We start from the raw sequence: 16,116 nt of genomic DNA on the forward strand, positions 1-16,116 counted from the left end.
TCTTCTTTCCCCCATTGAGTTGTCTTGGAACCATACCAACTTTTTTAAAAAAGTGACTTTAGAAATAGTTGTGCATAAATAAGCATGATTTTTTATTCTTAATATTGAATCTGGATATTTAGAAATGGGATAGAGTTTTTAGTCCTTAGGTAAGAGCTTACTTCCCTGGTTATAATGACTAGGATAGCAAGTAGCTCACAGTAGGAACTCCGAATAGGTTTGTTGAATATATATGGATGGTCTCTTGAGACGAAATTGAGTGGGTGAATTTAAATGCTGTTGGAGCATTCAGTTAGAGATACTAAAATCATAAACATTCTTAATTGTAGTAATATAGTGCTATAATAGGCATAGTGATGAAAGAGTCTTTTTTTTGCTTTGGGATTTTTACTTTGTGCTGAGTATTCATACTTGTTTGAGATGCCAAGGTGCTGCTTTCTCAACTGGCAAATGTTTTAGAATAAGAAAGACCTTTGCTCATAACATTTTCCTTGCAGGCTACTTTAAATTTTGCCTTGAATCTGAAAGCCTATGTAACATTGTATCAACTCTTTTTATGCCTCTGTGTTGGTCATTAATGCTGTTTACCAAATAGTTTTTGTTCTCATCCTTCATGTTAGGGGCTGTGACTAACTCTGGCCAATAAGTGAGTTGTGAGAAAAACAGATGTATGAAAGAAAATTGTGCATCCTAATATTGCTGTAGTATTTAAGTTCCAGTATGAGATCTTCAGAGCTGTCTTCTTTTTTTTTCTTCCGTCCTTGGATCCTGAGGCAACATTTTGAGGTGATACTCCCCCTGAGTTAAAAAAGACCTGTCAGACTGGGCTCGGTAACTCACACCTGTAATCCCAGCCCTTTGGGAGGCTGACGTGGGCGAATCACCTGAGGTCAGGAGTTCGAGACCAGTCTGACCAACGTGAAGAAACCCTGTCTCTACTAAAAATACAAAATTAGCCAGGCGTGGTGGTGCGTGCCTGTAATCCCAGCTACTTGGGAGGTTGAGGCAGGAGAATAGCTTGAACCCGGGAGGCAGAGGTTGCGGTGAGCCGAGATTGTGCCATTACACTCCAGCCTGGGTAACAAGAGTGAAACTCCATCCCCCACCCCCCACAAAAAAAAAGACCTGTCAATAAGCAATGGACAGCCTGAAGAAGGAAATTTTATTTTAAGCCACAGAGATTTTATGGTTCTTTGTGTAGCTGCATAACCTGGCTTACCTTGACTAAGTATTTTTTTCTTGTTAGATTCTGAGACTTAAATAAAAGTATTATAATAGTATAGATATTTCAGAAGTACTTAGATAAAAGTCAAAGATAAGGGAAATATGAGATACATGGTATTCAACAATTAGCATTTTTGAGTTTTAGTTTCTTGCCCTTACTGTTTCCTCCCTTTTTTTCATTGGTCTTAATTTTCTTGTATGTTTTGTTTCCATACTCTTAGCTGGTGAGGTAATCATGATCAATGGTAACTTGAACTGAAGAATGGTTTTATTCCAGTACGTGTTTCTGCTTACAGTCACTGAAAAGTTTCTCATGTATTCCAAAGTTCTGCTTCTGTGCAAATTTAGTTCCTACTACATCAAGAAAGGAATTTTAAGGATCAGAACTATGGAAACATTCAGTTGATGTCTTTGACCTGTTGAACACTGTTCTGACATTTCAGGTAGTGAATGTTTTGTAATGAGTGAGTCTTTTGTAATCTTTGTGAAATAATTTGTAAAATTTAGTTAATTGATCTTCTGTCAATATTAATGCAAGTTAACTTAGAGAAAAATGTTCTTTACTGGCACTGTAATTGAAATCAGAGTTACAAAGAATATTCTTAGTACATAAACTAAGTATATACATTTACAAAGGAGAATTTCATTTTTAAAAAGTAATTGGTATAATTCCTTTACTGTGAAAAGAAAAATGTTTTCCTGTTTTTAAGGTGACTTGTTTTTTTAGTCCTGTCCTCTCATATTAATTCCTTCATTAAATCTATGTTGTTTGGTAAAGTAATTGATCAGCTGTCTTAATAAATAAATATATGTACTTTTAGGGCTGGAAGTTGATTTTTAATGATAAAGTACAGTGGAGAGGAGGGCAGAGGGGGCTAAACCAAACTGGGATGCTGTGGTGGTGGTGGGCTGGCTATACAAACTGCTGCTGCTGCTGCTTCTAGGTGGCTGCCTTGCTGGTGAGGTCCTTGCCTTCTCTGTAGCTACCAGTGCCATCTCCTTTGCGTGCTCCTTGGTTTCCTTGGCTGTCTCAACAAGTGTTTTAGAAGGGGCCTCGCATTGCATCTTCGCCAAGATATATTCAAAACCCTTCATAGTCTTGAACTCGTTGCTTTTGAACCGGGCAAGACCAAATTCCTGGACATCTCTGGTAACACCAAATAAGCTAGAGGAGACCCAGGCTTCCCTGCAGATTTTGGTTCAGCCACTGTTGTCAGAGTTTACACAGTGCATACATCGTTTCTCCACCACCATCAGCCGGGCATGGTTGTTGTTCCGGGTGAAGGTGGTCATGGTCTGATTCTGTGGGTCCACATAGAGTCCTTCAGGATGTACACCAAGTGAACAACATTGACAGGAAACAGTTGCTTAGCCCAGTGGGGCATCCTGTTGGTCTTGGTCAGGAGTCGCCGGGACAGCAGTTTCTGGTCAGCAGTCGCCGCCTGGTGTACTGTGTCTTCTGTCAACACATGTTTGCTGTAGGGGTTCGGGTACTGCTGCCAGAAGTTGGCGAACACTTGGTCCCAGGAACTCTGGAGCACGCTCTGGCCCAGGAAATACTTGACCATTGTCCCGGCCGGAGTGGTCTCAGCACCTGTGTAGCATCAGGGGTGTGGAGCCTGGGAGACACGCGGGGGCCGGAGCTTGGTGAACAACTGCCACCAGGCTCGTAGCTCGAGTCACCACTGCACCGTGCCCAAGCATCTGCCGCCGCCACCGCAATGAGTTGTCCACTGTCTTAATATATCTTAAAGACTTGTGTATAGCAAATGCTGTTATAAGTGTGGCCGGCATTACTTACATACAGAAAACACATTATAAACCATGATACTTATTTTTAACGAGGATGTCTTAAAGTTATTTTTGAATCTGTGTACTTTTAAAGGAAATAATAGAAGCAAAGGGAATATTAAAACATCTGATTGGTAGTTTTATACTTGATGATAAAGTATATTTTTAACTACGCTAAATCAGTAATGTAGGTGAAGCCAAGTACCTTACTAATTTTCTGTCTTTTTCTCTTTTGGAGAAAATATTATCTTATACTAGATATAGATACTGAGAGTAAGACTTGTAAAACTAGTGGTGAAAAGGAAAAAAAACAACAACAAACTTTATACAGCTTTTTCATTTTCTTTCTTGTGAAATGAGATTTTCGTAAGGATAGTAAGTAACCTGTGGCTAAGATATGCATTGGGGATGACTTCATTGTCTTTTGTTTGTCTGTTTGTTTGTTTTGATACGGAGTCTCCCAGGCTGGAGTGCGATGGCGATGGCGTGATCTTGGCTCACTGCAACCCCGCCTCCTAGGTTCAAGCCATTCTCCTGCCTCAGCCTCCCATGTAGCTGGGATTACAGGTGTACACCACCACACATGGTTAATTTTTGTATTTTTAGTAGAACTGGGGTTTTCACCATGTTGGCCAGGCTGGTCTCGAACTATCAACCTCAGGTGATCCACCTACCTCGGCCTCCCAAAGTGCTGGGATTACGGTGTGAGCCACTACGCCCAGCCCCTTCTTTTTAAATACACATTGTTTTTATAATAAATGGTCTCTGTCTCCTCTATGATCTCAAAAAATGTTTCATTGTATTTTTATCTTTAAATTTTATCACCTTGTATTTATGATCTTTTAAAAAGTGATATGGGACTGTATTAGTTTGCTAGGGTTGCCATAGCAGAATATCATAGACAGGTAGCTTAAAAACAGAAATTAATTTTCTCACAGTTCTGGAGGCCACAAATTCAAGATCATGGTGCCATCAGGGTTGGTTTCTAGTGTTGGCTCTCTTCCTGGGTTGCAGAAGGCTGCTTTCTTGCCATGTCCTCACATGGCCTTCTCTATGTGTGACAGGGTAAAAGAAGCAAAGAGGAAGTGAAGCTCTGATATTTCTTCCTCTTACAGGGATGCCAGTCTTAATCAGATTTCACTTCAGGGTCTCACCCATATGACCTCATTTATTCTTAATTATCTCCTTAAAGGTCCTATCTCCAAATATAGTCAGTCACATCAGGGGTTAGGACTTCAATATATGAATTGGGGGAAAGGAGCACAGCAGTTCATAATAATAACAGAAAAAGTGCACAAAGTACAAATGTGCAACTCAGTCATTATGAAGAACACCTGTGTAACTATCCCCTAGATCAAGAACTAGAACGTTGCCAACACTCCAGAACCTCCACAGTTTCAACTTCTCAGCCATCACAAATCTTTCCAACACTCCAGAACCTCCACAGTTTCAACTTCTCAGCCATCACAAATCTTTTCTTCTACTTAGAGATAATTGCCAACTTTATGGCAATAATTTTCTTGCTTTGCTCTATATAGTTTTGCCAGCTAAGTTTGCATCTTTTTTTTTTCTTTTTCTTTCTTTTTTTGAGATGGAGTTTCACTCTTCTTGCCCAGGCTGGAGTGCAATGGTGCAATCTCAGCTAACTGCAACCTCCGCCTCCTGGATTTAAGCGATTCTCCTGCCTCAGCCTCCTGCGTAGCTGGGATTACAGGCGTGAGCCACCACACCCGGCTAATTTTGTGTTTTTAGTAGAGACGGGGTTTCACCATATGAGTCAGGCTGGTCTCGAACTCCTGACTTCAGGTGATACGCCCGCCTTGGCCTCCCAAAGTGCTGGGATTATAAGCGTGAGCCATCGTGCCCAGCCTAAGTTTGCATCTTATAAGCAATGTCTGTAAGATCTGCTGCAGTGTCTTTTTCACTTTTTTGTCTTGCTTGGGTTTTCTAAGTCTCACCAGTAAGTTATCAGTTTCATTAATATTTTCAAAAATGCAAATTTTGGTTTTTCGGTCTCCATTATACAATGTTTGTTTTGTACTTTGTTGATTTCTACTCTGTTCTTTATTTTCTTTCCTTTTACTTTCATAGAGTTTGTTTTGCAGTTCTCTTTCTAATTTTGTCAAGTGCATTCCTAACTCATTCTTTCCTAGCCTCCTGTATTTATTTTATTTATTTATTTATTTATTTATTTTGAGACTGGGTCTCATTTTGTTACCGAGACAGGTGCGAAGATGGCTCATTGCCTCCTCGGATTCCCGGGCTCAAGTGATCCTCCTGCCTCAGCCCCTGCCTCCTGCCCCCCGCCCCTACACACACACACGTAACTGGGACTAAAGGTGTGTGCCACCATGCCTGGCTAATTTTTGTATTTTATGTTGAGACAGGGTTTTGCCATGTTGTCCAGGCTGGTCTTGAACTACAAAGTTCAAGCGATCTATGCTACACCTGCCTCCACCTCCCAAACTGCTGGGATTACAAGGTGTGAGCCCCCATACCCAGCCCTTTTTTAGTCTTTAAATGGGCCTTAAAGGCCCATTTGAGCCTTTAGATTTTCCCCTTTATTCTTACACTGTGTTCACAAATTTTCGTATGTGGTACTATGTTGGCATTTAGTTTTACAGAAATACTTTAAAATTTTGTTATTGATTCTGCTGGTTTTTCTTCATGTCACCTTATTTTCTCATATACTTGTTTATCTTTGATTGTGTGCTGGTCCCTTCGTTTGAAAAATTAGTTGTAGAAATAATGTCTGGGGTGATTTGTGTGTGTGTGTGTGTGAGACAGCGTCTCCTCTGTCACCCAGGCTGAAGTGCAGTGGGATGATCTTGGCTTACTGCAACCTCCGCCTCCTGGGTTCAAGCGATTCTCCTGCCTCAGCCTCTTGAGTAGCTGGGATTGCAGGCGTGCGCCACCATGCCTGGCTAATTTTTGTATTTTTAATAGGGATGGGGTTTCCTCATATTGGCCAGGCTGGTCTTGAACTTCTGACCTCGTGATCTGCCTGCCTTGGCCTCTCAGAGTGCTGGGATTACAGGCGTGAGCCACTGTGCCTGGCCTTTTTGTTTTTGTTTTCATAGAGGATTTGTATTTCTTTCATCCAGGTGCCTGGTGATAGGGATTGTCCGATTATCCTTTTCTTAGTGTGATTTGAGATTTTTGAAGCCACCTTGGTTACTCAAAGCTGGACCGCAGACCATAAAATAACTGACTTAATTCTGGGTCACCTTTGCTCCCAGGATATAGCCTTTCTGAATTCTAACTCAATCAGGGTCTTTACCTTTGTTGGACCCTGAATTTGGACTTTGTTAGATCTGTTTTGTGGAAGCCACCAAGTGTATTGCTTGGCCTTTCAACCCCAGGGCAAAAGTAGCTGACAGTGCTTTGCTTATTTCTCTCCCTTGGTTTCACACCTTTTCAGGTCTTGGCTCAGTAATTCTTGTCTGTCTGATTAGTACATGGCTTAAAACCCCCAAACTTAAAGTATATCTTACCTAGTTTTTTTTTTTTTTTTTTTTTTTTTTTTTTTTTTTTTTTTTTCTCGAGACAAGAGTTTTGCTCTGTCTCCCGGGCTGGAGTGCAATGATGTGATCTTGACTTACTGCAACCTCCGCCTCCCGGGTTCAAGCAATTCTCCTGCCTCAGACTCCCGAGTAGCTGGGATTACAGGTGTCCGCCACCATGCCCTGCTAATTTTTGTATTTTTTAGTAGAGACGGGGTTTCACCACATTGGTCAGGCTGGTTTTGAACTCCTGACCTCAGGTGATTTACCCCCTTCGGCCTCCCAAAGTACTGGGGTTACAGACAGGGGTCACTGCGCCTGGCCCTTATCTAGATTTTTTTTTTTTTTGGAAATGGAGTCTCACTCTGTTGCCCATGTTAGAGTGCAGTGGCATGATCTCGGCTCACTGCAACCTCCGCCTCCTGGGTTCAAGTGATTCTCCTTGCCTCAGCCTTCTGAGTAGCTGGGACTACAGGCGTGTGCCACCATGCCTGGCTAATTTTTGTATTTTTAGTACAGACAGAGTTTCACTATATCGGCCAGGCTGGTCTTGAACTCCTGACCTGGTGATCCACCGCCTTGGCCTCCCAAAATGCTGGGATTACAGGTGTGAACCACCATGCCAGGCCCCTTATCTAGATTTTTAATGGTCGTGGGAATGGTAGTTCTCAAATATACAGGAAGCAGAAACCCCCACATGATATTTTAATTATTTGTTTATATGTCTGTCCTTTCAGTAGGATGGGCTTTTAAATTTATTTTTACTATTTTTCTACTGTAAGCCTTTTATTGTTTGTAACTCAGCACATAATAATGTCTGATGCATAAATGCATAGAAAATATTGACTGGTTTTGGCATGACTTTTAAGAAAAAATTGTGAAGGTATACTTTCTTTTGAGCCATACAGGAAAATTGAGATTAAATCTAATTGTTTTATTTGTTGTACCTTCAGTACCAGACATAATAAATTTGGATGTTATTGGTAGTGGAAAATCATGGGATAATTTCTGAATAACCACTTAGTGCCTCTTAAATGTGGTTAAAGAAAGATTAATTTCAAAACTGTATGTGTGATAGATTAGATATTTTGTCAGGATGTATCTTACAAGTATCCTTGAGTATGGTAATTTTTAAAGTGTGGTCCCCAGACCAAGTATCATTGGCATTACTTGGGAATTTGTTTGAAATGCAAATTATCTGATCCTGCCTCAGATCTTCTGAATCAGAAACTGTAGTGGTATGGCTAAGCAGTCTGCTTTAAAAGCCCTCAGTTAGATTCTGATGCATATCTAAATTATTGAGCTACTGCTGTAACAAAATACAATAGAATATGATTTCGATTTAGGCCCCTTAAAAGCTAAAGGTTATTTATCTTTCTGTGATGAGAATATTTTTTGAAAATATTTAATGTAGTCTCAATGTTGATCTTTCTTTAGAATTAAATTTTAAGCCTCTATAAAGTCATTAGGTTTATTAGAGCAAAATTATGACCTGAAATAGTTGAGTTCACTGAAAAATAAAAACTTGTCTGTGTTACACAGGAAAATGATACTGGTCTAATTGTTGACAATAACTGGCTTATTCCAGTTGCCTTGCAGTATTCCTTAAGGGAGTGGATTGTTTAGGACCTAACTTTCTTAATACAAGTTTCATTAGAAGTAAATTCTCTATGTTTTCATTGTTTGGAAGGAAATATTTAATATATACAGTATGATGGAACTTCTGTAGAATATAGCATAATCACAGAGACAGTTTTATCCATCTGTTTCCTAGTCAGCTTCAACATATTTTTAAATGAGGCACAAGATTACTATGTTATGAAAATGTTAACAAGTTTTTTAACAAGTCTTTGTGTAGTCACTGGATTATTCAGATTTTGCTCACTAATTTTATGAGGGCCATTTGGCAAAGTGTTTTAATCCAGAATTTAAAATTGTTCATTTGTAGTTGGACAGGCTTATAAAAAGGGGCATATTTTAAATCTTTGTCATCACTATAGCCATAATATACTTAATAAAAGTTTGGTAGCAATTTGAGTATTTAACTACATAGGGTGGTACTTTGAAGGAAAAAACATTTTAAATTGAGCTTTAATTTAATTTCTGCTCTTAAAAACTCAGTATAGTAGTACGTCATCTATGTATGTGCATTGAGCGTGCTTCTTAACATATATTTAACTTCAATTGTTTGATAACCCGTTGCATTCAATTACTTGTTTAAATAATTGGGCAAGTTTCCTGAGTTGTAGACTGTGAAATATTTTCAGGATGGTTTGGGTAAAAAATTTATTCAAAGTAGGTGACATCAGTCACTTTGATCACAGAGAAATCAGTATGATCCTGTGACAAGTTTAGTTTTAACAATGTAGTTTCTTGTGTCAACTCAACTAGTAATGTGAATTAGTTGCAAAGTGATTCTGTCTTCTTAGTGACCCACTGTTAGATGTTTTCAGACTAGTAAAAAATCATAAATATTTACTGTTAAAATCATCCTTAAAATTTTGTTTGAACATGCAGCACTTTTTGCAGTGTGAAATTGAAAAATCAGTTGTTTAGTTTTTGCCAACGGAAAATTAGAGTTTTGTATACGTATTTGGTGAATACAGTAAACCGGTTAAAATTTAGCAAATAGAATTTTGTAAGCATTTTTAAAATGTGTGAATTCTGTGATGAGGGGGTAGGCTTTGCTACAATTTATTACAAAGCTAAGTTATATTTCATTACTTATGTAAAATAGTGTTCTTTGTTTAGCTTCTTAAAGTGGTAGGAGAATTGTATAGTTCCATTGATTGGTTTCATGCAGTGGAAATCTGACCTTTAGCAGATGTTTGAGAAATTGCCAGCACAGCATGATCAGCCAACGAGACAGTTTTCCCCTTGTTATTTGACAGGCCTTTCATGCTTTAATAACATGCCAAAGAAATGTTTAAATGCTTTTTTAAAATAATATCACATGCTTTCTAAAATTTTAAGGATACATTGAAAAACATGGATAAAATGAGATAGATTTTTCCTACAATTATGGATTGCAATTCAGCTGACTTTTAAATGTTTATTATTGAAAAAAAAAATATAAACTAAGATAAATGCTGATTGTTATGTGAATTATGTTTTACTTTGAGACTTAAAATGTTTTTGGCTATGTAGTTAATTGTTATTAGAGTTTGTGTGTTATTTTTTCCATGATCATGTTTTCCTGTACAATTTAAACGTTGTAAAATTTCTCTTATCTTAGTGTTCTTGTTTGATCGCAGGTATCATCTTTGGTTGGCTTTTTTTATTTTTTAATAGAGGCTTTTTGATAGGGGTTAAATGCATCACAGAGCAGTTTCCCTACCTGGAACTTCTCGCTAAAAGCAGGATACTGCATGAATCCACTTTAAAGCCTCTTCTCTGAAGGACAGTATTTCTTTAGAGAATGAAATGGGTTCAGCTGTGTAGTTGTGGGAGTTCAGCAAAAACACTGTAAGCTCTGTTTTCTTCAACTTCATGGATTGAGCGTACAGGAAGGGGAAGGAGTTGCCTTAATGTTTAAGAATGAAGTGATGAATTGATAGTACCAGCAGTTGCCAGACTGTATCTTTTTCTGCAGGTGCTTGTTTTCTGTAGGGCATTGCAGTTGCTTTTCATTGTGTTAGGTTATGAGAAGATTTTAAGGAAAATTTAAGGAATATGATCTTACATAGTTTCATTTTACAGTTTTGTAACCATTTTGTATGTCTTAGGTTTATATACTGAATTAGTTCTTCCAGAGGATTATGATTGAAAGTTTTGACTGTGTGTACCTATCACTTTACAAAAATAAAAATATTTTTTAAAGGTCATGGGAGTTCTAAGAATATGCTGAATTAAAATTTAAAAATCAAACACCTATGATAAAGTTTTGCTGAATCCACATGAACTGAACTAATGGTTTGTAATACAAGTTATATTACAAGTGAGAACTAGTTTCATATTTTGATATATAAAAGTTTTAAAGGAAGCATAATCGATAATTGTTTAATACTATCGCATAATAGTTAATCTTTCATATTGGTACTTTCTGATAAGGTTTTATTAGATGGAGAAGGGTTATATAATTTAGTAAACTGGCAACTTTAAAAAATTGAATAATGACACTAAAATGTATAGGTTTAATCTTAATGAGGTATATCTGATATATAATACCTGTGATATTATATATTAATAATAGTCATTTTATATAAGGAAAAATTTTATTCTTAAGTGGGGTTTTCTAAGTAACCATATTTTTACACAAAGTCATACTGTTACATTTAGTCACTTCCAAAGTCAGTGCAGTTGTATCCTGAAGAGGATTAAGTTGCAAAGTTGGCACAGCACATAAAGCAAAAATTCACTTAAATTCAATTCACTTTTAAGGCCTTGTTGGGAATACCAACCTATTGTTTGTCAGTTCATCCAAGACAACTTTTTTTTTTCCTCTAGTGTTGGAATAATTTTTTTTTTCTCGCTCTATCACCCAGGCTGGAGTGCAGTGGCCTGATCTTGGCTCGCTTCCTTCTGGGCTCAAGTGATTCTCCTGTCTCAGCCACCCGAGTAGCTGGGACTACAGGCGTCCCGCCACCACACCCGGCAAGTTTTTTTTTTGTTGTTGTTATTTTTAGCAAAGAAAAATTAGGTTTCACCATGTTGGCCAGGCTGGTCTCAAACTCCTGACCTCAAGTGATTGACCCTCCTCAGCCTCCCAAAGTGTTGTTATTGCAGACATGATCCACTGTGCTTGGACCAGAATAAATTTTTAATATATATTTTGTTAGGCTGATTTTCTTGCATCTCGATTTTTCTTGTATGTCTAAATAACTGGAATCACAGTTACCTTTTGAGCACAGTGCTCACATTGTGAGAGTTGAGAAAATTATGGGGAACAAACTCTAGCCTTACGGTGATCCTGGTTAGACTTGGGATCTCTAAATTGAGATTTTAAAATCAGAATATATAACACACAGACTCAAATATACATTTTAAAGTTGAAGAGAAACTGTTACTATACTAAGAATGTTTAGTAGATTCAGTTTTCTTAGTTTTTAATACCTTTAGAAAATACACAGTATTGGCTGGGCGCGGTGGCTCACACCTGTAATCCCAGCACTTTGGGAGGCTGAGGCAGGCGGATCACGAGGTCAGGACATCGAGATCATCCTGGTTAACACGGTGAAACCCGTCTCTACTAAAAATACAAAAAAATTAGCTGATGTTGGCGGGCACCTGTAGTCCCTGCCACTCAGGAGGCTGAGGCAGGAGAATGGCATGAACCCAGGAGGCAGAGCTCGCAGTGAGCCGAGATTGTGCCGCTGCACTCCAGCCTGGGCGACAGTGCAAGACTCCATGTCAAAAAAAAAAGAAAAAAAAATACAGTATTGATAGCATACTTTTAAGAAATCCAGATGTCTTTGTAAAAGTAGGTATTTTTCATTCTTTCAGTATTTATCAGTTACTTTTCACTGTGGTTCTTTTTCACATTTAAATAGAATCAAGTAACCTTTTATCTTCTTTGGTTCATCTGGTATTTTTCAGTGTTAGCAATTTTGAAATTCTCTAATTTTTACCACAAACATTTTTGACTCTTTCATTTGGTTTTTAGTCTGAATTGACAGAGAAATCCAGGGAAAAAAGTTTAAATACTTGCTGAAGTTAAAATATTTGCTTTATTTAGATTTCTTAGTATTTCTTACCAAGAGAAAAAAAAAAACACTTTTTCATTATCTTATTTGTCACTTGATAGCTGTTTTTTGTCTCCTAGCTAAACAGAAGAAAAGTTACCTGCAGCATAAGAGAGCTATCAAGAGTCTTTCCCCCACCAGAAAGAAGTTTAGCAAACTATTTTACTGAATAAATCTAAGACTTCCTCCTTCCCAGTATTTGCCTACAATTTTCCTACAATATGAGATTGTCTCTTTATTTTGTAATTCCGCTCGGAAAACCTATATTAAAATCTACACATATTAAACTAGAATATGTCATAAATTTTAAGAATGTTATGTAACAGAGGTAAATTTATCATGAATACCATATATTTCAGGTAGCAAAACATAAAGAGAATAATAACCTCTTTTGATATTCAACAGCAGACCAGGTAAAGTCCAAACAGTTCTGTCTCATCAAAACAGTGAAGATTGCTTGTCTTTAACCTCTTTTCCTGTTACCTCTTTAAGAGATACACACATATACATATGCTTTGGTAGATGAGACCATTCTAAACTTTATAAATTGTGTTGTATATCTTTGTCTGCCTGATTAAAATAGCTTGTCTTAAGATAACACTGAACTACTTAGTCTTTCAATAGGAGTTTATTTAGCAACTACTTTGTGGTATTGTTTTGATATGCTCTCTTTTTGTATTTTGGCCGTTTTCTTATTTCTTTTAATTAAATCAGTATCATCCCTCATATATACTATTCTTCTGTGCAGTTGACACTTGAACAATGGTGGGTTTGTACTTTGAGAGTCAATTTATATGCAGATACTTTTAAATAAATATATTGCAGTATATTTTAGAGATTTGCAACAATTTGAAAATGATAGATGAACCGTGTAACCTAGAAATACTTTTTTAAAATTAAGAAAATGTTAGGTATGTCATAAATGTATAAAATATATGTACATCTTAGTTTTATCATTTGCTACCATAAAATATACACAAATCTATTTAAAAAGTTAAAATATCAGAACTTTACCCATACAGAGATGTGACATGGCACTATTTACAGTAGAGAGAAATATAAACAAACTTAAAGATGCAGTGTTAACTCATAACTGCATAAAATTAACTTTAGTATATGCTGTGGTAATTTTTTAGCTACTTCTTGTTTTTACTCTGGTGAACCCAAATGTTGCAAGTGTCTGCTTAAAACTCAGTGTGATGCTAACATCACCATGTGAGTAGTTCACCTCTCCACTAAATAGTATATTGCAGTAAGAAATGATCTCTCACAGACCTTGCATAATTTTTAATGTTAGTGCAATCTTGCAAACTTCAATACCATGAGACAGAAATTTAGGGATCGATAAGTACATTATACTGTAAATGTATTTTCTCTTGCTCATAATAACTTTTTCTTTTCTCTAGCTTACTTTATTGTAAGAATACAGTATATAATAGACATACAAAATATTTGTTAATTGACAATTTATGTCATTGTTTAGACTTCCAGTCAACAGTAGGTTATTACCAGTTAATTTTATGGGGAGTCAAAAATTATACTCAACTTTTCGACTGGGCAGGATGTCCTCAGTCCCAACCCTTGAATTGTTCCAGGGTCAATTATACATAGCTCTTAGTGTTTTTGAAAAACACATTTTTGGCTGGGCATGGTGGTTCAAACCTATAATCCCAGCACTTTGGGAGGCTGAGGTAGGCAAATAGCTGGAGCTCAGGAATTCTCAGGAGTTCAGGAGCGGTCTGGGCAACAAGGCCAAGATCTTCTATTTAAAAAATAAAAATCGGGCCGGGCGCAGTGGCTTATGCCTGTAATCCCAACACTTTGGGAGGCCAAGGCAGGTGGATCACGAGGTCAGGAGATCGAGGCCATAGTGGCTAACACGGTGAAACCTTGTGTCTACTAAAAATACAAAAAATTAGCTGGGCGTGGTGGCACGCACCTGTAGTCCCAGCTACTTAGGAGGCTGAGGCAGGAGAATCACTTGAACCCAGGAGTTGGAGGTTGCAGTGAGCCGAGATTGCACCACTGCACTCCAGCCTGGACAACAGAGTGAGACTCCGCCTCAAAAAAAAAAAAAAAAAAAATCAGGCCAGGTGTGGTGGCTCACGCCTGTAATCTGAGCACTCTGGAAGGCCCAGGCAGGCGGATCACCTGAGGTCAGGAGTTCGAGACCGGCCTGGCCAACATGGTGAAACCCCATCTCTACTAAAAGTACAAAAATTAGCTGGACGTGGTGGCAGGCACCTGTAATCCCATCTACTCAGGAGGCTGAGGCGGTAGAATCGCGTGAACCCGGGAGGTGGAGGTTGCAGTGAGCCAAGATCACACCGCTGCACTCCATCCTGGGTGAGAAAAGTGAGACTTCATCTCAAAAAAAAAAAAAAAAAAAAAAACAGTAACACATTTGTATCTACTCACGTAACGTACCACTTAGATCAAAACAAAGAATGTTTCTCACTCACTGTAGTTAACCCGATACCTCTACCCAGTCTGTACCACCCCTCTGTTCCACTGATACCAGTTCTATCATCAAAGATGAGATTTGCCTGTTGTTGAACTTAATATAACTGGAATCATTCAGTGGCTTTTACACTCAGTATAATATCTGTGAAACTTACTGTATTAGATTCCTAGGGCTGCCATAACAAATCACAACAAATTTGGTGGATGGAAACAACCATTGCTCTGAGAACCAGAAGTCCAAAACTTCTTCCTTAAATGGGACATAGACTGATTGGTAACAAGATTCTCTTGTCTTTCTCCATGGTTTCAACGTGAAAAGTAGTTTTAATGTTGACTGAAAGTTAGTGCTTAAGACCTGAAAATGCTTAGGATTGTTTCCTGTTGGAAGACATGGCTCTTTCTTATCTACTTTTCTCCATTAGAGCTCTGGAGTTCTCTTGGGGCTAGAAATAAGTAATTTGGAACAGTTAGTGTAGTGTGGGGTATTATGAAAACCAAAATAGTCAGAGTATGATAATAAAATAAAATAATATATAATAAAATCATAAAATTACTGGTTTGGGCTCAGTATATTTTTTGTCTTTAAAAAGAAGATGCTAACTCAAGGAAAGGGTAATAAGGTATATTGGAAAGTTTATTTGCTTAGAAGTTAGGACTGATTTCTAGTCGTGGCTCTGTTATTAACTAATAATTACGTCTCTGGATTCTTACGGAAGATTTTTCCAGTTCTTCATATGACAGCTTGGTATTAGCAGTGGTCCTGACATTTATAGGTATTATCACTTTCATTCACCGCCTCATTCACTCTTCATTTCCTTCACGGTATTAACAGAACCTTTTTTGTTACATTTTGTTGCTTTAGAAATAGTAGAGCATGTTAGACTAAGTAGAGATCACAAAAAGATGAGATTTAGGAGAAATCCATAGATGTGTTGAACTGTGGATGCTTTTTACTTCACCCAAGTTCGTTCAACTATTTCCTCTGCACAAAAGCCATGCAATATATGTGATTAAATTTGTGCCTTGGTGAAATAATATGTTGTATGTCACTGTATGTTTTGTGGGGTCATTTATAAATGGTTACGATATTTTAAAGTTGAATACCTAGGGTCTACTTGTGGTAGATATTTGACCATGCTTCCTGGCATTTAGGAAGGGACAGTGAGATCTTTTAATATATCTAGAGAAGATACTTCCTTATATGATCTTTTCATTTATTCAAATATATATTTATTACTTCCTGTGTGCCAAGTACTCTGTGACTGAGCAGCCTAGACTTGATTCTGTAAAGGAAATTAAAAATCCCAGGACTCCCAGACTCCTTATGCAAAAGGAAAGTTAATCCTGAAGTCTGAGTCATGCAACACTCTCTTTCATATGAGTAGCTGTTACTAACATTATGCCTTAACCAGATCCCCATGTAAAAGTAAAAGACCTCAGGCATCTATGAAAGA

At 37.7% G+C, this 16,116-nt stretch overlaps 1 protein-coding gene and 1 pseudogene across 2 annotated transcripts in view; one reads left to right on the plus strand and one right to left on the minus strand.

The window, feature by feature from the left end:
• Positions 1 to 16,116, plus strand: part of JMJD1C (jumonji domain containing 1C) — a 369,992-nt gene that overhangs the window by 92,680 nt on the left and 261,196 nt on the right. The gene's annotated exons all lie outside the window — the stretch shown is intronic.
• Positions 2,138 to 2,792, minus strand: LOC126962166 (PRELI domain-containing protein 1, mitochondrial-like; annotated as a pseudogene).

The sequence above is a fragment of the Macaca thibetana genome, chromosome 9, assembly GCF_024542745.1.
Source record: "Macaca thibetana thibetana isolate TM-01 chromosome 9, ASM2454274v1, whole genome shotgun sequence".
Classification (NCBI taxonomy): domain Eukaryota; kingdom Metazoa; phylum Chordata; class Mammalia; order Primates; family Cercopithecidae; genus Macaca; species Macaca thibetana.